The sequence below is a fragment of the Protopterus annectens genome, chromosome 17.part0 (genome assembly GCF_019279795.1).
Source record: "Protopterus annectens isolate FY-2018-M chromosome 17.part0, PAN1.0, whole genome shotgun sequence".
NCBI lineage: Eukaryota > Metazoa > Chordata > Ceratodontiformes > Protopteridae > Protopterus > Protopterus annectens.
The window spans coordinates 173295594-173319688 of NC_056751.1; positions in this window are offsets into that span (position 1 = coordinate 173295594).

A 24095-nucleotide genomic window follows, 5' to 3' on the forward strand; every position below is an offset into this window, starting at 1 on the left:
GGGGGGGTATCATCTGCTTGTTTCATTGCCTTCTTTTGGCAGGGTCATATTATACTGAATTCTTTATACTTTTTTACAGTAGCCAAGGATGGGGGGACAGGGAATCCTATCTCTGGAGAACTGACAGACTACCCAAACAGAGTTGCGCATGTACTACTTCTATGACTGCATGATGTAATTGCAGCTTGTATAAGTAATACTGCATTTTAATTAATCCCTTTCTATTCTTTTCTTGTCCTTATGCTGGTTAAGCTGAGTTATAACTTGCAGAACAGCCATAGGCACCTGGGTCTGTGCAAGCTGATGCCTCTATTGTTGGGTCATTTATAGCTGACAGACTTGGCAATCAGCATGTGGATGGAAAATACTTTGCTGAAGTTGACATGATGGGCTCCTTGTGGAGTCTGTGGCCATGTCACTGGGGGATGATGGAGACTAACTTTTTGAGAATGGACTGGATTGGTCCACTTTAATTATCTGGCATCAGGTCCAGTGGCTGATTAAGTCTGAAGTGTGCCAACAGTTGGACATCTGCATTGATACCATGTAGCACCTCCTGGCATGATTGGTAGCATCAACTGACCAGCTTGCCCCAATCATTAAGCCACCAGAATCAGATCATACCCATGATATCAGCCACAGAGGTGACTGATGTCTGGGTGAAGTCTTCTCTGGGCCTGTACTCCACCTTACTCCTCATCCTGTTGTTCCTCTCCCTTGTGTGTCACTCCCCATACCCTGTTTATTGCTCAAGCTGCCACATCACCTGTTGTCCTCACTCTCTATGTCTACATGCCTCCACTGTTGCCCTCACTTTTTGTGTTCATACCACACCTGTCTCTGCCTGTATTTTATGTTTATTTGTTTGTTGCCTTTCCTACCTTTCCTACTTAATCTAACTTCACACACAGACAGGTTCCTTGGTTCCAACTTTACTTGTTCTTCAGATATATAAACCTGCCTGCCCTCTGTCTCTCTTTTCCCTCTATATTCCTTTAGTCTACATAATTTATAGTCATATATTGTAACATTTGTAGTTTTATATTGTCTCAGAATTGTGTATTGTATATAATAGTTGTAAATGTATTTTTTCCAATGGGTATATTGTAATGTTTGTACAGTTCTGGGTATTGAAATGTCTGTACTTTTCTTCTGTTGCTAACACTGCATTACTTTTATCTGCTGTGATTATATTCACTGGGGGCTTGCCTGCAAATGGTCCAATAAGATCAGTGCAGTACTCTGGTAAATAAACATGCATGCATACATAACTAAATCAATAAATAAAATATAAAATGGGCACGAGACCTAAAGAGATGCCATTCATCTCCCCATTCTACTATTCATTGTGGTCACCTTTGTGTTTTACTGTTCACTGTTCTCCCATTTCTGTCTTTATTATCATCTTTTTCTTTTTCATTTATATAAAGAACTGTGGTGGTACTTTGCTGTGATGATTTTCTGTGGCCTGGTTCCGGTGGAAGAGTTAATGCTGTGAATTACTTTATTGTGTGTGTTAATGCAAAGTCTTGAACATAGCACATTACTGTTCTAATCATGTTGTTTATGTCTCTGCCTGTAGAGTGGCCCCATTACTACTGTCCCTTAGAGAGGCTGCTGACAGTAACACTCTTGTCCTAAATTACTATGCAACCTTTTTCTCGGAATACCTGTTAGCTGCTGATTCTACTTCATACCTAAACAGCATCAGACTACATTTTGCCACAGGATCCTTGGTATTTAGCACTGTGCCATGGCAAACCAAATGAACGCTACCCACTGCTTTCCATAAGTGTAGTGGCATATCCCTAATCCTAAAAATGACTGCAGTCAATATGTAAATGGGATGAAGCTTCTGTTAATTATGAAGGCTGGAAAAGGCTCAAAGCTGAATTACAAATGGAGCGGCAACTCCTAATTCTAATTGCTGCGTCTATCTGTTACAACAGTATCGCTACATAAGAATTGATACATCTGGGAGAATGATTATCCTAGAATCTGATTGCTGAGTGTGTCACATCCATGCAGTATGAATGAGGTTGCTAACTTATATAAAGTTTTATAGAGTCGTTAACTCTAATTCAGGTATATTGACAAATACATTGGCATAGAGACAGAAAGTTCTGACTATGGTCCAGGCAACATGTGTTTGATTAATGGCTTGAATGCATAACAGAGCTGGCAAGGAGGATATATGTGCCCATCCTTGGGGAATGGGGGGCATCTGTTAAGGAGTAGTGGCAGCTCTAGGAAGCAAGGGCAGAGCCTGTTACCTAGGTGTTGATGTCTGCCTGTGCATGTGTGTGTGCAAGTGTGTGTGCGTGTGTGCATCTATGCATGTGTGTGTGTGTGTGTGTGTGTGTGTGTGTGTGTGTGTGTGTGTGTGTGTGTGTGTGTGTGTGTGTGTGTGTGTGTGTGTGTGTGTGAGTGTGTGTAGTTCACCAAGCTGCTAATGGGCAGAAGTCTTCATTGAGCAAATGCACGCACTTGCGTAGAGGAAGACATTGTGACCACCATGGTCACAAGTCTCTTTGCCCAACTGGAGGGTTAGACTAATAAGTTCTAAATGCTCTCATTGCTGGGATGCCAGCAAAGACCCAAGCAACCCTCGTGGCTGCTGCCTAAATAATGATGCCCCCTCTCTCAGATGGCTGTAACCCTAATGAGTCAGAGAAAGATTCCCAACACTAAGTAATTTAAAGGACTCAGGTCTGCTTAATAGTTTGCAGTTGTGGGGACAAAAAGCATACAAAAAAAACCAAACAATATTTTAGTTTTATTTCTGCAGACATGGATTGTGTCAGCAAATATTTTTTTTTCAGTGAAACGCAGACTACTTAGCCTATTCATGTGAATGAATGACCACTGGCATAGTTTTATAACTGGATGGCAACTCCCTATATCCCTAGTCAGGGACATTTACCCCTCTACATCATGTAAACTAATATAACTAGCTCAATGATCATCTGACCTTGGGACAAGTTGCTAAAATCTAACCTTTAAAGCTGTTGATATGTTTAGGACAAGAATTTGGGTCAGGACTTTGTTCAGAATCAGAAGACTTTAGAGAAATGGATTCTGTGTATGAGAAAAAACATGAATGAAGCTGTAGAATTATTTCAGGATATCCTAACCCTTACCCCCAAAATTACATTTTTGAGTATTGGGGGTTAGACTTATTTGGAGTTTGAGAACTGATCTAGTCTTAACATTAGCAATGTGACTGAAGTTTTGGCCTTAGAGTTCAAGCCTGTCTCTAATCATTTTTCTCACCTCAGTGCTCCAATTTATGTTTGTTGTAAGAAATGGGATTAGAGTTATCTAGACTTCGATGACTAGGTTTTCCGCAAGAATGCTGTTTCATTGAAGATGCTAGTTTATATTATGCATATACTAAATCAAAACAATAAAATGCTGAACCAGGTATTAAAACAAACCTTTACGTCCAGTTTATTGAAGCTAATGGGATTTCAATAAACTGCATGTAAATGTTTGTTTTAACACCTGGTTCAGTGTTTTTATTGTTATATTAGTAATTCCAATGCAGTGTTCAATTTTGGTTCTATATCCTAAATCAGTAATATTACCCAAGCCATCAAAGTTAATGTAAAAGTCAGGGCTAAGGCTAGGGGTATGATGGGTGTCTGAATGCTGTGGATTTGGTTAGTCCTTGGAATGTAGTATGAGTGAATGCGTAATTTTATTTTAAGCATATTACTAATAAACAATGTAGCCATAGCCCGTACCCACCAGAATTATGGTTTGGTTTAAGATTACTTTTGATAAGACTGTCTACCATGACTTTGTGTGATGCCAAGTGGCACTGGCTTGTGGATAGCCATTAGAGGGTGTATATGCGGCTGTGCATCTTGTGGTCACAGGATGCACATGCTCCAGGTTATCTTTACACACATACCACCTACCGGATGTATCATAAGGACTGGACATTGACAGCATCCACTGATACACTGCAGGGTGCCCTGCAGGCACTCTGATACAGGTATTACTCAGTAATGACTTGTTTGCAGATGACATTATCCTAGTATACAGCCATGTGGGGATGGTGTGCTTAAAGAAACTATGCCGGTATGATAACAAGGATGGGACCAGGATTTCCTGGAGCTGAATATCTGATCACTGCCCTCCTACTTTAGAAGTTACCATCAATCCCAGCAGTATTGCCCCATTAGTTAGTACAGAGTGGATGTGGAAGCTTATTTGACATAGCTCCTTTATGGCTGTATTTAGCCTTGGACATTAGCTAACCCTGGAACATTAAAAAAATATTCCCAGTCTAACTTCCTCCTACTAAATGAATGCCAAGCAAAATTCCAAGCCCCACCCCCATAACTCTGACAATACAGCTGCCTATGTGGAATTGTTCAAAAAAACCCTTTATAATAATATAAATAGCTGCATAGAGATAGCTGCACCTACCCAAAATAAGCATGGAACATCCTCAAAAAACAAGCCACCCTGGTTGAATTCCAGTATAGTTTGTATAATAAAAGAAATAAAGAAAATCATGTCTAAAAACAGGAAGAGCATTGCCCATGAAGATAAAACTCCCTCATCAACCTGAATAAGCATCTCAGGGGAATAAACAAGTTCACCAAAGCTAAATTCCAGATAAAAATAGCCTTCCAAGCTAATAACAATCATAAGGCTTTCTTCAGTTATGTCTGCAACCTTAAACATCCAACAATGGGATGAATTAATGATGAATGGAAACACCTATATGGAGACAGTAGATGCAGCAAATCTGCTGGCTAATACATTTAGCACCAATTTTATCCCCCTACCACCCCAGTCAACACTCAAGGAAACACTCCCTAGCATTTTACCAACAACTCTCAGTAGGGAGCAGGTTCTCACTGCATTCTCTAACACCAAGAACACTACTTCGGTGGACCCTGATAATATCCCAGGATGCCCTTGAATAATATGAAATATGACCTGCCAGGCCCACTAGAATCTCCATTAAATCATAGCCTCCAGACAGGCTACATGTTAAAATAAATGGAGGACACAACAGTTATCTTCCTACATGGGGGGGGCTTCCACAGTCCTGGGGAACTACAGACCAGTAAGTCTGACTAGTCTCATATACAAGGCCATAGAAAGAATTATCATGGATCTGATAAATGATGACATAGGAAACCTATAGACACTGGATCCTACCCAGTTCATTTTTGCCAAAGTCAGGTTATGCCTACTTAACCAGGTGGACTTCTTCAAGAAGATTGTTAAAGCTATGGACAAGAGAAAAACAGTGCACACTGCCTACTTTGACATGGCCAAGGTGTTGAACACAATGCCTCACTCAGGTATTGTAGACAAACATACAAAATTAGGCATAAACCCATATGGGGTCTCTCTTTTTTGAAATCTACTTCTCTGACATCAAGGCAAAAGTCAAGTGTTCTTGGTTTACCAAGTTTGCAGATTATTACAAATTATGAGTGGTCGTTGAAGACCCTAAGGACATAGATACCCTTCAAGTGGTCTGATGCAGATAAACAACTTATGCCAGAGCTATGGACTAAAACTCAATGTAAAATGATGTATTATAGTACCCTTTGGGAAGACCTCCACCCCTGGAAATGACCACATTGATAATATACACCTAAAAGTAGTAACAGTGGTCAGGAATCTGGCAATGCATGTTGGCAGTAATATGGCCTTAGACCACCAAGTATCTATTATGGTGAGAAAAATCATTCTACGTTGCACAGCTCATGGGTAGGAGCATAGTATCTAGGTCCAAGAAAGTCATTGTTCCACTGCACTCGCACTCATCTCTCATCAGGCCAATCACCATGTACAACATAGCACACTGTTTATGTGACCAGGCACAATGCATTGCTATTGTAATAATAGTAATTCTCACCTGCCCATGATTTTACCTCATATATTGCTGTCCCTCTTAAAATTTGTTATTTATTAGAAAATCACCGAGTATTGCAGTCAATCAATAATGGCAGACAGAGATACATACATTGTCATACCTCTTATTTACATAAAAAATGCATGTTAAGGCAACTCCTGTTGTTCTATTAACTTTTAAGTGCATTACAGCAATATTTTGGCTTTGTCCAAAATTCTTGAGCAAAGAAGCTGAGAGCTGAAACAAACTTCTATGTCACAGGAGAGAATGGATGGGGGATTTGTACATATAAGGAGTACGTTACCAACAATGGGATGAATTAATGACGAATGGAACCACCTATGTTGGGTGTTGTGTAACATGAAAGTTCCAAATCAGGTCTGCATGCATGCAGTTGTTTTTCTTTTCTTTCTGTCTTTCTTTCTTTCTTTCTTTCTTTCTGTCTTTCTTTCTTTCTTTCTTTCTTTCTTTCTTTCTTTCTTTCTTTCTTTCTTTCAAGCAATAAAGACAGTCTACAGAATTTGGTGCACATTTGGGCCTCTGCATCTTAATTGGCATTACCAGGATTATTCCACTGAATCAGAGAGTCAACTGAACTGCAGATTGCAGCAACTGTGAAGGTGAAGGATACCTTCAGCAGCGATTAAAGAAAGGAACGCCTATGCAAAATTCTGAAGTCTGAGTGAGTCTCGACTTTTGCTTGCTGGTTGTTGGCTTGCTTTGTTTTTTTTAATTTTACCACTAAAACCCAGTAAGCCAAGTACAGTTGTCTGAGCCTGAGCTGGTATGCTTGTGTAATTGTTCATGCATATGCAACTTAGTCTGACCATGGTGGTCTCAGCTGGGTAGGATAAGATAACATTTAGACAGCAGAGGGTGATTAATGACATAAGCTTACAAGCAGACTTACTATTGCAGTTGCCTGCTGGCGATTTGCAATCATGCCGGTAACAGCTGAAATTTATTTTACTAAAGAAATATATATTTTTAAATTTCTCCAGAGACTGGAGCACACAATTTCACAGAGAGGGTATTTGATTCTGTGTGCCCTGGTGTAGCACCCTAACTGGTATTTTCTAACATGCTCTCTATACTTGAATTATAGAATTTTGCCATTTAATATTATTCTGACTTTATTTGCTGGGTTATAATGGTTGTTGCCTAGTAGTCTGATCCTTGTTCATGTCTATATATTATATATCCCACTGTCTATGCTGTATACTAATCAGCTTTCTCACTCCTTCTGCCTCTTTCGTGCCCATGTCTTCCTCCGCATAGATTTATTTTTTCACCATTTTGTTCGTATGTCCATAGGTATATACCAGGTTAATGCGCACCAGGGCCTTTAAAAGCATAGCCATGCGACCCAACACAATTTTATCCCTATGTATCGTGGCAATTGATTAAGAGGGGTTATGTTAGTTAGGACATTTCTACAGGTCATGTGGGGGTTACATTAGTTTGGGCATTACTGTCTGCCTCTGTCCATCAGAGACATGGGAGCCAGAGTCGGGGTGAATTTCCAATTTCTGATCCATTGGTCAAGGTTAAGCTTACATACAGTTAAGGATGGACTCTGCCTTACATGGATGGGGAACCTGTTCCAGAACACGGGGATCCTCTGAGAGACATATCCATCTCACCAGCATGTCTTATGTCCCAAGCCAAATTTAAATCCTTAGATCTACTGATTCTGATGCTGTTCATTTTGTGGATGTGCAAAAGGTCCATCAGAGTTGGATCAAAGGATGCCTTGTAAGCCAGGCATAGATTTCCTCTTAGTGACCTGTAGGAGACCAAGTATAAAGACAAGGCTTTCAGGTGATCCAGACAGTTAAGTCACACTTACCCGCATGTTGATGGCAATGCTGTAGTGCTGTAATTTATACAATACAAATTTGTTGTATAATTTACTAAAATACTTTCATATTTTCATTTTGTATTATGCATTCTTCACTTCTGTTTCTTAACATTTAATATGATATATTTGCATACTAAAAGATCATAGAAGATTACTAGGCTATCAGCCTAGAGGTAATTTTAAACGTAGCCATTTCATCCCGATAATACCATAGAAATGCTAGTCAATGCCCAATATTGTATTTAGTGATGACTGCCCAGGTCCAGGAGGGTTGTGGGCTCTATCTCTGGTAAGAATTTATGGTGCCCCATCCACTCATCCAGGTTCCTCTTAAACAGTGTCATAGAGGTACTCTGTTTCACATGAATTGATAACCTGTACCAAACATGCAGCAGTCAATGGGAGATAAATCTGTCCCTCCAGCATGCCTTATTTAAGTCACATGCCATATTTATGTCCCTGGAATGGGTAGCCCTAGTTTTGTTTGATTTATTATGTCCAGTGGCACAAGTTAAGCTATTGGGAATAACCATAGACTCCAAGCTAAAATTTGATAGTCTTCTCAACTTAACTATTAAAAAAGTACATGCCAAACTGGGATCACTCTACCATATCAAACCATTTCTTACCAACAATACAAGATCAGCCATTGCTCGGTCCCAACTTCTATCTACCCTACTCTATGCATCTCCCATTCTGACTAATCTCAACAAAACTGAACTAAGCAAAATGGAAGCCTGCTATAACAGAATTGCCCGCTTTGCTGCAAATTGCTCATATAGAACTCATCACTGTACTGCTTTGAGACAGCTCCACTGGCTTGAACTGCCCAACCTTCTAACCTACAATCAGCTCTGCCTCTGTCATTCTATCTATTATTTCCCCAATAAGTGGCCTGTCCTCAAAAGCCTAGTACAACATCACTCAACCAAAAGGCCTCTTAGATCATCAAATAAACTATTACTAGAAGTCACCAACAGCTACAATAGTTTTGGAGACACACTATATAGTAGTTCAGTGGCTAAAAAATGGAACTCTCTCCCCACTAGCATACAAAACACATCATCCAAAGCCTCCTTTAAAAACCTCATTAGGCAACATCTCAAGCAAAGTTGGCAGTGTCATGATTGCTCCCCTAGTGAAAGAAGATAAGGTCCACATACTAAATCTAGAGTACTTGATAATAGTTTTCACTTTTACTCACAAACACTGCCTAATCTACAATGTATGTACTGTACCTGTGTACTATGTATGCATTCTACCTATGTTCCAAATTTCAGCTGTACACGACAAATCTATTAATTAACCTTTATTTCTAAATTAATATTTTCTTTTGTTCTCTCCACTGTAACTGTTGATGTGCTGCATACCACTGTAAAAACATGTCTATTGTAATTTGTGTGTATACTGATCATGTCTAAATATCTAAATGTATCTGTAATTTTTCTATGTGGAGCTTTTCTCCCCGGGCCTCTGCTGAAAAATGGCCTTTTCAGCTCAGTCAGACATCCCCGGTTAACAAATGTAAAATAAAATAAATAAATAAGTAAAATAAAAATATATCACATTGCCAACTATTTGCCATAGTTTTAGATATCACTGTGCTATGTTCAGTTTTTATGAATCTTAACTATGCCATTGCTTTAGGAATAACTGTTTCACCTTATGCTGTAGGCCACTTGTGCTTGGGAAGCAGTTCCAGTACCTGACCAGCTATTCAGAAAAGGTAGAACTGAGCAATGACAAGCAATGTATTCTGTCTCAGGGTGAGGCTGCAGGATTTTCAGAGCAAGACCATGCCCTTGTGAAGAGCAGATGCTAGCTGTCAGTGAGCACTTTAATCAGCAGTAGATGGCTAATGTATGGTAGTCATGACATATGGAGACACTAAAGGGGACAAGTGATTTTGTTTGTACTGCCAGATTTGCAGCTTGATCAGCTAGTGGATTTGGATATAACTAGAAACGAAAATCTCATTTACACATTTTTTAACAGGGCAAGCCCAATGAACACAAATGGCCCTTTGCAAGGGCAACCCAGGACCACTGTCTGATTAAGTGACCTGCTCAGAGTTACACAACAGGCAAAAGGAGGTGAAAGAAATAAAACCCTGACCTCTGGTTACAGGGATCAGCTCATTAACAGTGTGGAATCTTAGTCCACTACTTCAACTGCCAGGCATCAATATATACATTTGGACTTTTTGGACTTCAAACTTGCATGCCAATAGGTTGGCAGTAAGACTGGATACCACAATCTTATCTCATTTGACAAAGGAGAGGCTGCAAGAGACAATCTGCTCTAATGGGAACTTCATGGATGTAAAATGGGTTAATGGGGCAAGGAGGAGCTATGTTGTCCTGCTGACAATTAGCCAAAAGTGATTTTAATAGATTGACAATGTCCTCCATAGCAAAATGTTGGAACTTTAATTTTTACAAGTTGTCTCTGCTCAGCAATATGTTTGTAAAATATACTGACTCACAGTCTTACATTAGTTGGTTATAAATTTCCATCAGACTTACACTTTTTATTATTTAGAATACTGCAAGAAAACTGCATCTTTTCTGGATGATAGTGAACTTGTAGCCAGTAAGAATAAGGTTCAGCTCAGCTTAATTGTGCATCACTAACATATTAACAACGAACAACATCACTCTAAGACCATAACCCATTTCAGTGTAGGACAGAAACAATCATAACAACCAGAATTTCTGGTAAAACATTTGTCAGTTTTCAATGTGTAACATTTCTTGAAAACTAAAGTGAAATAGTTTTAAAGTGATTAGAACATAAGAGAAAAGAAGCAAATATAGGTGGGAATTCAATAAAGCCTACACACTTTTTTTTCGTGCAGGCATTGCACCTCAATGCTTGCACAGATGTGGACATATTAAGATTCAGTAAGCACTGCTGACCAGTGCGCACACAAGCACAAACATGGAAAATTTAATGGCATGCAAATCGCCTCATAAGCAGATGAATCTCATGCAAATGAGGCAGGTAGAGTGATCCAACAAGCAGAAATGCATCTGTGCACACCTCATGTCAGCGTCTGTTGTGTACATGGAAAAATTCCACGTATAGGTCTCTAGACAGACAAAAGGGACTGTAAAACTATAGAAATGTCAACATAAACCCCTGAAAATGTTATACCACATACACATATGAGCAAAAGTATTATTTTGGATGTCAGAAAGATTAAGGGAATAAGTTAAATTAATAATTTTTTTTAATAATCCCGGCATGTTTGCGCTACATGCCGCAGTGCAGAAATGTGCTTAATAGAAAAAAATAGGGAAAAAAAGGATTTTATACTATGTGACAGATGTATTATAGGACCTTGTGTGGGGTCCCTACAATGGTGCATTACTGCTGTTGCTAAGGTGATAGGCCTACAAAGTGTATAGTTTCCAGGCTGTCAGCATATATATATATATATATATATATATATATATATATATATATATATGTGTATACAAATGAGGTGGATTTACTGAATAGCAGAAAGGAGTAATTGTGTCTGCATATCCTCTTCGTGTTGGCTCTTAGATCATGTTGATGTTTACACAGGATCTGGGTGACATCAGGGAGGTGTGTCCTCTCACTTCTAGGGTCTTTTAATCTTAGGTGCATGTGTTTGCATGGCATGCTGCCTGGCTGAGAGTATCCTTAAAACCGGATGTATGCAGTTATTCATTTTGACCTTTGTATAAGCTATGGGGCGCAGTGTGCAGTATCACGCACTGAAATAGGGCCATTAAATTATGTTAATTATATTGTAGGCAGGTGGAATACATCATAGTTAGCCAATCACACATTCTGGACCTACAGCAGAGCTGTATAAAGTACACATACACCCTACATTCTGATTTTCCCCCAGTACTCTGGACTATTGGAGTACAGACTTGGGAATTTTAACTGAGATAATGCTATTGGCTGCTGCAGATCTGCTAAATCTGTGTGTGCTAAGTGCTGAAGTCAGTGCTGCTGGTGTTGCTGACAATAGGCCTAGACAGAGAAGGTGAAGAGAGTTCAGGCCCAGGTTAACCTTCCAGGAGCTACATGAGCTGGAGATTGTAGAGTGCTACAGAGTGGACAGGGACATACTACAAGAACTCGCTGAGCTCTGCCACCCTTAACTCAGACCCAAAGCCAACAGAGGGGAATCTATCAAAGTGGAAAGAAAGGTATGTGTATCCCTTAGGACACTAGTTACAGGTACTTTCCAAAGACCAACTGAGGATATGATGGGGGTCTCACAGGCATCTGCATCCAGGATACACCACCAGTTCCTGGATGCCATGCTATCACATGCCAGTGATCACATATCTTTTCCCCTCACCGCTGAGGTGAGGGCCATCAATATGCAACACTTCTACAGGGTAGCACACTATCATAAAGTACTGGGTGTCATAGATTGCACTCATGTACACATCAAGGCACCACCCGGTGAGGAGGGTAGAATCTACATCAACTGCAAGGGATACCATTCTATCAACTGCTAGGTCATGTGCAATGCCCAGGGGATTATCCTGAATGTGTGTGCTGGCAGCCCTGACAGTTATCATGACTCCCATACCTGGCACACATCCCAACTGTACCAGATGTTTTCTATGGGGGACATCCCACATGGACGTTTACTGTGGGATGCTGACTATGTCCTGGAGCAGTGGATGATGACACTCATCAAAAATGCACACAGACCCACAGAATAACACCATAATGAGGTACATGTACAAACTAGGAACATTATAGAATGTGTGTTTGGGCTTCTGAAGTCACAGTTCCGGTGCCTAGATATATCTGGTGGAGCCCTGCAGTACTCTTCAGCCACATGTGCACATATGTTCACAGTACGTGTTATGCTATACAATCTGATTCTGTGGAAACAGCTGCAGCAAGATCAGCAAAAGGAAGAGATATGCAGACACCCACCACTGGCTAGATCACCACAGCCACAGTCACAGGAGGACTCAGAGGAGGAATCCCCTGCTCAGTACGCCCTGGCTTTGACTAAGAGACAACGCATTGCACATTCACTGATAACCTAGGAACCTAGGGACTGACACCTTACTCCTACTCACATACATATAGTAAAATTGGTGCCAGGCAAGCCACACAACTTGTACCTATCCATGTTTTGGCTGAGTACTGTTTGCATTAGACAGAATCAGCCCTGAACTAAGTTCTGTCAACTGCTGCAGTCACAAAGTAAGTCTCTAACCTACACAGTACTTGTAAGGATTATTATGATATGCCATTGCATGTATAGATTTGCTACATTTATGCAAGTAAATATTGTGGGCTATTTGGACAGAAGTAACACCCACATGAGACTACAGATACCCAGTCCACTATCATGGGTCCTTTAATATTCATTAGGCCTCATGCATGGAATTTTTACTAAATCAGTCAAGGGAGATGTTACACAGTGGGGTTACATGATATTTGGACTACAGTGTATCCCAGCAGAACATGCAGTGTTGTTTCCCCAACCCCAATACAGCAGTGTTCCCATATAACTGCTTTAACAGTAACTCATCAGTGGTATATCAGCAGACCAGGCAATCTCAGGGCTGTAACAGAGAACTCAATCACACATTGTATGTCTCACTTAATGCAGGAATAACAATGTGCATATATATACTGTTGATTGTGCAATGAATTACTGCTTTCTGTCAGGCAACTTGTCTGGCTCAGTGGACCAGGGAAGTTAATATGTGTGATATCATTAATGGTTCTAATATGGAAGTACCCACATCTTTTGGATGTGAGTTATGATTATGCTGGCTTTTTTACAGACTGTCAGTCTGTGTGGTGTAACATTATTAACTTCTGTCACATATTAATCTCATCATACAGCTGAAGAATGCCATGGACAAAGTGAGTGAAGTGCAGTACTGCAGAAACAGGGACAGATGTCATTGTCTGTAACACACAAATTCCCAGACTGGACTACAGGTAGGTGTGGGCTGGATTCAGTTTATAAGTATTGACAATCCCACTGGGTGTGCTCATGCACTTAGTTATAACAGAGCACAATTCTGCTGCTCCTTGCTTAAAATTACCTGTTGTGTATAGATATGTCTATACATACATATGTATATGTATACATATCTTTCTGTCACTACCTCTCTCCCATAGATAGTATATCATAGATAGTATATCATACCTCTCAACCTCTTACAGCAAGAAATCTGGACAAAGCCATAAATAAAAGTGGGACAAAGGCTCATAAATAGGGGCACTTTTTAAATATTGTTCTTACAAGCTTAGAAAGTTAATAGAATAACAGGTTGTACATTAGAAATACATTTTCTGAAGGGTATGAAGTCTAAAACTGAGATGTCTGTCATTATTTTCTAACTTCAGTCTTTAATTATTTGCAACTATTTTGCCAGAAAACCACAATTTTATGAAAAACAGACAAAAAATATGAGGCAAAAATCTGGACATTCTGTGAAAATCTGTACAACTGAGAGGTATATCTATCTCTATGTATATACAAATAGATATATACGTATATATATATATATATATATATATATATATATATATATATATGTGCACACACACAGCAACATTTATATATACATCCCTGTTATATACATAAATATGTGCATGGATGCCTGTATTGTCCTACATACCCTGATAATGGTGAGTATAGCTGCACTATGGCACATCTATAATGTGCCAAAGAAGAACACAAACTAATAAAAAACAAAAAAACAAAGAAACACACCAAGCCAGCATATAATGTTGATCAAAAGATCCAAAGTAGGAGCTCAACAGTACATAATGCACTTACCTACAGACCCTTGTGCCTGCTGGATGTTACCATACATACAGTAACAGGTGAGCAGGTGGTGTAATGTATAATGTTGTCAATGCATGCATGGACAGGGCACATTGTTCCTGCCCACAGGCTTGCCCAGCCAAATGCAAACAGCCACATATGTCCAAACTGCTAATTATAGCCACAAAGCTAGGATGCATAACAGTTATCTGACTGCTAGGCTACTAGATGCAGATAACAGTTTGAAGCAATACCACTCTACAGGCCACAGGCACTGTGCAACACAATCCTAGTTTATGCAATCCACAAGTAGTTTGCCTACAGTCATGTGCAAAGCAGATGTAAGCCATGGCATGCGTGATAAGTACTGTGATCTATAGTGTATAAGACTAGATAGGGAGGTGTTTTAATCTCACTCCAGGCCACTTGGTGTGTGTGTGTTTATGTGTGTGTGTGTGTGTGTGTGTGTGTGTGTGTGTGTGTGTGTGTGTGTGTGTGTGTGTGTGTGTGTGTGCGCGCGCGCGCATGCACGCATGAGCATGTGTATCCCCCTGAAAAACAACTAAGAATCCCTCACTGACTACCAAACTGCAATGGTTCTGCACTTTTTGGCCCTTTAAGTTGCTGCCAGATTCCAAACTTCCCTCTTATACAAGGCCTGCTGATGTCATCTATCGTAAGACTACCAGCTGCCACTGCAACATCAGACTTAAGCCATGGCATGTGTGAAACATTCTGTGATTTATCGTGTGTAAGATTAGATAGATAAGGGTTCTAATCTCACTTCAGGCCACTCATTTTGTGTGTGTGTGTGTGTGTGTGTGTGTGTGTGTGTGTGTGTGTGTCTGTGTATGCGTGTGTATGGATCTCTGTACAATATAAGTATGGTCACCTCAGTAATTTAGAATGTGATATGGTTTTGCAGTTTTTTATTTTAGCAGATGATGTGGGCCTCCAAATGTCTGACCACAACTAGGCCTGCTGATGTCATCAAGCTTAAGATGTCCTAAAGAGATAGTAATAGTAGACGCGAGACGTAGCACGTGCGTCATGTACTGTGATCTGTAATGTGTACCATTAAATAGGTAAGTATTCTAATCTACATGCAGCCAACTTGGAGTGTGTTTGTGCTGTGTCATGTCCTGTAAACAGTAATTGGAAGTGGTGCTATCCTCAATGTAGCCAGGTTTGTGTGTGTGGCTGTTACAGCATTTTACATCAGCTTATGCAATCATAGGATCTTTGAACTTTAGTAGCACAATAGTCCTACTGCCCTCACAATCCTAGCCAATTCTTTACCCTTATTTACATGATCAGCACATATTTCCCCTGTCCACAAGGGGCACAGGCAGAAGCCCTGTGGTGAAATGATGGTCACACAGCCAATCATACAGATGGCATCTGATGAGGTCCAATGAGGTGTTCTGTTTGCCATTAGGCAGGTTTCTGTTTCAAAAGTGTGTTAAAGTCTGCTAGACAGAGCTCTCCCACTAGCATGTATTACTAATGTCACATACCAGATTAATGTCCTTACACTGAGTAATCTGTGTACCATGCCACCTACAGATATGCAGCATTTCCAGAAAAGCAGGGTCACACATTGCCCTGTTTGCATGGCAGAGATCACCTCTGAGTAGTCTATATGGCACAGGCTACAATGACAGTGATTTCAGGTGATCCCCATTGAACAGATACTGAAGATATGAATTTCCCTTGTGAGGGTCTGTTGTGTTGTGTGCAATTGCCAGTAGTGCTTGGAAAGGTACATTACCAAATAGCCATTGCAATCAAATATTGGCCTGCTGAGGGGACAGTACATGGAGGTTATGAGTAAGTCAGTTTTGGGTGACTGTGTCCTCAGTTATGACATATGACTCCCATCTCACCACTGGAGAGACATGGTGATCTCAGGTACATTAGGAGTAAACTTGTGTGGTCAGGCCTGTATGCCCAGGTCTATCACCCCTGAGTATGTAATTCACATGTTGCTACCGATGTGCTACTTACCAGGAACATAGATGTTACTGATGAAAATGATACTACATATATATTTTTGCACATATTTATGGCCATTAGTATGACAACAGGCATTTGTTCATCAATATCCTCTTGTAGGATATTGACATAACAAACAGATTCTATGATGGCTCACAGTTTGCAGGCATCAGCCAACGTTGTCAGCCATTGACATTCAGTTTTCACTTGTATCATGGTTAAATAGATTCCAGTCAGTAGAAGACCCAGGACTGAGCCCTGTTGAACACTGCTGCTTACAGATTAGCTATTGGAGGTGGATTTTTGTGTGTATGTGTTCTATTAGTGAGCTACTTAGTGACCCCTATAATGATATTACCGTGGATGCCTAAGTGGGTGCTTTTGTCAATGATGACTGAGTGGGGGATAGAGTGACATGGTTTGGCTAACTCCAGAAGGTTGTATCCCCTGATGTCCCCTCACCCAGGTCCTTGGTGACTGCCTTGGACATGTCCACTAGGTTTAACAGCCATGATCTCCCTGTCATAAATCCAAACTGTGCACAGTCAACTGTTTGTAGATTACATATGTGTTTGCTGAGCAGCTCCATGATGATTTTTCACATGGGAGTACAGATATGGCTACTCAGGCAAATAGTTCTATAGTTCTAGTGATCGGTGGATGCACCACCTCTGTGCAAGGGGATAACAGTTGCCATTGTCCAGTCAGCTGAGATGCAGCCAGTGGTGACAGTATGATTGCAAGAAGTTTCAAATGGTGTTAGTAATCCTTGTTGGATCTCATGTAGTATGCAGCCTGGGATGTTAGCATGTACAATAGATGCTGTGTATCCCCCATAGATAGGCCAGTTATGACCTGCTCTGTAGATATAGAATATATTGGACAGGATGTAGGAATGTCATGTGGCACATGTGGTGGGGACAGGGTAGTGAAGTTGATGTAGAACCTGTGGAACAACAGGTTAGCTATGAGTACAGACCCATTATATGTGGTATCATTAAGTGCAAGTTCAAAACAATCTGGGCCTTCCTCTGAAGTTACACATGTAACTACACTGTGTGTTGTGGTACTGCTTTGTGGGGGGAAGATAATTTTGTCACATACTGTGTTTGCACAATGTCAATGTCACAATAACACTATGTGCTTGTTTTAGCTGAGGAGGTTTTGCCTCCATTTTAGGGGGGGACCCTCACCCCAATTGTCACACAGCAATGTCCACCTCTTACTGTACAACCTGCTAATGGCAGTTGTCCATCAGGCAGGTTTGCTGTTGCCATGAAGCGCTTGCTTTCCTCCTGTCAGGTGCAGCCAAGTCTATGCAGTTATACTACTGCTTACATAAAGCATGTGTGTAGAGTTCTGCATACTTGCCTGTCCCATCTGAGGGGGCAAGTGCAGACAAGCTATGTAAACCATACCATAACAGGTAATAAATTGCTTTGTTACAGTATATTTTTGTATTTTCTGCAAGGGGAGGTTAAGTCTGATACTTAGTTTTAATGAGATTGATCTGTGGTCAGATCTCACCAGAGAGGAACTCACAGTGGGGTGCTGCAGTGGTCACCCATTTTGGTAAACACATGATGACTATGTTGGCTCCCTTTTTGGGGCTGTCATGCAACTGGTCCAGGACATTGTTGTTAAGGATGTGGACTAACCTTTGGGCAAGTGAGCTTCAGCAAAACTAAGCAACACAGTTGGTGGTTACTTAATGTCACCACAAACCATGGTGTACTGATTTATCTTGATAGACACAAGTACACTCAAATAAGCACAACATGTGTCTGGATTCATGGAGCTACTCCTATAGTTGGCAATGGCGTGATTAGGTGTCCTTCCAGCAATGAATAGCACCTGCAATGTCTCCAAGAAATCAGTGTTTCACCAAATCTGGATGTGTATCTATACTTAATGAATATGTATACACCACCTGCATTACCTTGCACACTGTCAATTGAGGTCTGAACATGTGGAAGGATCTGTAGTCTGGTATGGCTGTGGTGCTGTCCACAGCCTTGAGCCAGGTGTCTTTGACTGCACAAATGTATGCATATGACAAGGTGGGGACACCTTCCACAGGGTGGGGTTTAGTGTTGCCATTCCCAGTGTGTAGCAGCATAACCGTGATGTTGAATGAAGATGGCATTCTCATTGGAAAGGTTTCCCTCCAGACAGTGTCTATAAGATGCTCTGTGGGGGTGTAATCAGCCTTGACCAGTACTCAACATCACAGGGGTGAGAGATGAAGACCATCTCTGGCAAAGCTTTGACATCTGTTGAGCAAGTCATCCCAGGCAGACATGTAGTGGATCCCCTCACAATCACACCACATGCTAAAGCATTTATTGACATCCATTTCTGTGTGTATTGAACCATCATCCTAGGTGAGGGTCAAATGCAGCTGAAAGCTATGAGCATACCCACGAGAGACACAGAGTGTCTGAGCACAGTCATGTGTCTGCATGCAGTCCAGTGACGTAAGTCCCTAGGTGTACACACTTGCAGGAACTATGATGCCATCATTATGTTACCTGATATTCCTTGAGTTGCGACAATGTGTGGTATGGCATATCATGTCAACCCACAGACAACTAACTGTGACCTTTACCATATGTAGCCTGGTGACATGGACATTGATGTTTCTCATGATGTAATCACCTACGAATAATAGGTTTGATTTTGTGTTTTGCCTCATGTGTTTGACCGGTCAGACAGTGGTGCATGAACTATTATGTGTACTGTGTTCTCCAGATGTATGATTTTCTAAGGTGTCTGTTGCTTGGGACTGTCTCTGGTAAGGAGCTGCACACATTCAGGTGTGTGTGATGTGGGTGTGGGTGTGGGTGGAGCAGGAGGTCAGCTGTGCATGTTGGCAAAAATGCTCATTGCCATATATACTGACTTCTGTTTGAGACACCATGGAATCAGGATTTGAAATACAGTCACATCTGTCACACCTTGTATTTGTGTGACATAGGAGTAGAGGGGTGGGGATATTTTCCACATCTCATTAACAGCCACCGATAGTGCCATTAATAATACAGTCATGCTTGTGTTTATGTCACAGCACACCGTTGTTAGGCAGTGTTATGACAGATGGTGAAATGTAACATGTAACCTTTATGTAGGCCCCCTAAGGTAACACAGCACCTGATAGTGTGCCATACAATGCTTTGCCAGCCATGTAGACCTTGGATTGACCATAATCCTGTTATTAGGTTTTGCCCCAATGCCATACCTACAAATATGACACTGTGCAAGTCCAGCAAAGTTAGGGTCATACTTCCACATCCTCAGAGTTAACGGCCTGAAACACAGTGTTTGTAGACACTCCTTGCAGTGAAGATGTGGCTGTCCGTGCATGCACAGAAGACTTGTTCACCTCTGCTGACATTATGTTGGCCTTGCAAGAGTACAATACCTGTCAAGCAACCAGACAGCAAACTGGTTGTTGTGTGACATGATGTGGGAACACAGATATGTGTTCTAGTCACATAACTGTACAATATGATATACCTAGGACATGTGGCAGATGGACACACATTGGCAAAAGGTGGTCAGTCCTCTGCAGTAGGCCTTAAAGCCATGTCATAAAGATATCTACCATTAATCTGTTAAAGGGAAAGATGCATGAATTTCTGTGAATTTGTCACCTAACATGGATCATCGCCACTGTGCTGCTTGTTTCAGCAAGCAAGCAAGAACACCTATGTCACTGGACATTGCACATTATATTGTGATGCTGCAGCTGTGCTCCTAATCATCATCTGGTGAGTTCCCTAGTGACATACCAGCACCCTGGTACAGAAGACATAATACATGCAAAAACCAACTGATTGCTCAGGTATCTAATCAAGGCATATACCTGGAGAAGGGTATGTGAAGCCTACAGAGTAATTCATGCTGTGGGACAACTATGTAAATGAACAAACAGGCTATGCCATGCATCTCATCATGAGCTTTGTAGTAATGTTTTGCATGTGATGAAAAAAGAAGTATCAGAACATGGTATCCCATGAGTGAGTGGTTGTGATGAGGCCAGCATTAGTAGTAGCCAGGCACCAGCCATTCAGGAGACTCCCCTGCTTTCCACATTCTTCACAATGTAATTGTGTCCTTTCAGTACACACCACTTGAGTAGTGTCCAACTGCAGAATACCTGTGTAAAACCTCCCTCCTTATCTTCATGGGGTGTACATATTACCCTTCCCTCCATTGTTTGTCTGTGCTCTGTACAGGCACCTTGCACAACTCTTTTCTTGGAACATGATGGAAGTAACTGCAATACTTAGTTGTACAAAGGACAACTAGCATGCAGTGCCAAATAGTGTCCCCAGATCTCTCAGTTGTCTGATATATAAAGCCATGAAAGGAGTCAGCATGGATAGGATCAGTAACAATGTCATCCATCTACTAACACTGGATCATACACAGTTTGTTTTGCTCAAGGGCAGATTATGCTTACCTACCCTAACCAGTAGACCTCATTGAGTGTTAAACTTTGCAATGAATGTGGGGAATATGACTCACTCCACCTACCATAGCCTGACAATTGTTTGACAATATTAGGCCAGAAGGCCCTGCTGAAAACTGTGTAGGTTATTTACAGAGTGGTATGTTAGCTGGTGGATAGTCAAATGTCTGATAGTCATAATCTGGGAATATAGTATTGGGTAGTCCTATGCTACAATGATGGCAGTCAACAGTGGACTTCCCTCAGACATCATTAATGGAGTATCCCTTATAACCATTCCCTTCTCTGCAGTCATGGCCACTGTCAGTGACCTCTGGCTGATTACATTAGCAGGTGATTGCATATTTGGAGCTGTCAATATCTCCCACACAGAACCAAAAGTTATCCAGCATGACCTGAGACACACATTAAGTTGTTATCACAGCCACTGACAAATAGAAAATGCCAAGGACTGCACAGTGCTGTCCTTTTGGAAGTAATCCACCCCTGGAAAATATAGTATTGTCCGCACACCACACACAGTTGAGCCATTACTCAGGGACTTAATGACACAGAGAGTGTGCTAGCCTTTGACTTTCACTGGTCATTAGGATGTGGGAATTCATTTAATTTTGTACAATCTATACAGAAAGGTTTGGCATGTAAATCCCAGACTGTCATTGTTATACCATATTTAGCACTCATCACACCTATCATTGTGTGCAATGGCACCTTTGCTTTGTCACTACACAAGCATATCTTACAACTGTAGCAGCCACACAGGTTCCATGGTAAACCAATACATATTGTAAATAACAGGTCCTATGCAGACCGTGTCAAGACCATACATGTGTAGTCTGCCTCCTACATGTTTTGGGGGGGCTGTGTATGGCTGCCATACAGGGATATGTCAGATCTCACTGTGTACCTCCCACTTATCCAAGAAAGGACTAACACATGTATTACCTGTTCTACACACCTACACTGTAACTGTGGTATAAATAGTACATGCTAGAGAGACATATGTAACACAGACATTACACCCTATATTTAATAGGTTCCCCATGCACGTGAAGCACACATTTGCTGTGATGCACATCATGTGCAAGTTACACAATGGGATGCAGAACAAGGCAGTCCTAAGTAGTGTAGGACAAATATCTGTAATGGACACAGATGTTCTTCATCTCACATTGCTGCAGTCCTTACACTTGGGTAGTCCGCTGTCTTCGGTCGGCCCGAATATCAAAGTATAAGGCTGACGTCAGTCAAGGCGCATTTGACTGACATCAGGACGTCAGGGTACAAATGCGCATGACCGACGTCATATCCTCAGTCTTTTTTGCCGCATGGTCCGATGCAGAAGCAGTATTGCAAGTGCCGGTTGGCGTTCTGAAATTTTTCGATTCCGGAGTTTCAGACCGAGTCAAAGTTGGCTAAGTACCCCGTTGGGGAATATTTTGGTTTTTTCTTGCCTCAGTGGTTAAACGGATGTCAGAAAAAGTGAATAACTGCATTTCTTGTGGGAAACAGATACCGCATAGAGATTATCATACTTTGTGTATTCCTTGTTTAGGGCCTGAGCACGACGTTGTTGGGTGTCGCTCTTGTGCTAGATTCAATAAGCGCACTATAAAGAGGAGATTAGATTGTGCCAGGTTAGTCTTCGGGAAGCGGTGCAATTATAAAATGCCGTCGGATGCTCCGACGCCCGCTTCTTCGAAGCGCAAGGACAAAGCAATTAAGCCTAGGCTAGAAGAACCGTCCGTACCGGACGCCGGTTCTTTAGAGGTGTCGGTGGAGCCGGTGGTTCCACCGGAGGTTTCTTTGGGATCCCAGGGAGAGACCTTGTTGTTGCAGGATGTGGCCTCTCAGGAGGCAGGTCAGGGTGATGGGGCTTCTCAGGTTACTATACTCCCCTCCCTGCCTAGGGTGGTTGGGCCTTCTCCTTCTGTTTCCAAGGCTTCTCCTAGAGGCAGGCCAGGTTTAGCTTCAGCTGGTGTCACCCCTAGTTCTTCTGGAACTGTGCCCAAGAAGCATATGCTTAAAATGGCAGAAGATTTGATTTCTTTGATTAGGGGTTCTTTGCCCCCTCCTGATAAGAGACCTAGGGTGGAGCCTGAGCTAGGGAGTTTTGAGCAGGCTTCGGATGTTTCAGAGTCTTCGGCTGAAGACTTGCAGGAGTACTCTCCTTATTCTGATTCTGATGTGGATGATTCTACTCCTTCTGCTTCTCCTCCTGAGGATTTTTCTTTTTCAGAAACGCTTCATTCCATGAGGGAGCATTTTAAGTGGGAAGGTCAGGACTTCTCTGATTCCAGGAAAAGGCTTAGGAATTTTGTTTTACCCCAGCATAGGCCTTTGGCTATACCTCCTGTTTTGGATGTAGTGGAAGATGTTTTTACAGAAGCTTCTCTTAATCCTGATTCTTTGCCTCCTGCTCCTGTTAAACCGGATAGGTATTACAGGGTGCCTGAAGTTCATAAGTATCTTTTTAAGAGTCCTAGGGCAGACCCAGAAACTGTTAGCCAGGGGCCTAAAGGTGTTAAGGCTTCTGTTGTCAAGAATCTGGTTCCTGCAGATAAAGAAGCCAGGGCCTTGGATAGATGGGGAAAGAAAGTTTATACTTCTTCCACTCTGGCTATGAGGGCTTTGAACTGCCAGTTTCACATGTTAAAATACCAAAACTATCTCCTTTCACAGTTGAAGTCTAAGGTTGATGCTCTGGCGGAAGGTATTGATTGTAAAGAGTTACAAGATTTGGTACATGTTTCTGAACAGGTGGGTAAGCATTCTTTGCAATGTGGTTTTGATGCTGTACAGGCCTCGTCTAGGGTGGCTGCCACTGTCGGTTCTTCAGGCACGCCTGGCTGAGGGATCAAAATTTATCTGACCATGTTAAAACAAGGATTTTAGATGCTCCTTTACAATCTGATGTGTTGTTTGGTTCTCCTGTTGAGGCAGTTTTAAAGAAAATGGAAGACAAGGCTAAGTCTATGCAGACTGTTAAAGATTTTTTGCAGGTTCAGCCTCCAAAGTTTAGTAGAAATTGGCCTGCTAAAGGGTGGACGTATCCTTCTTATGATTCCCAGTCTAGGGG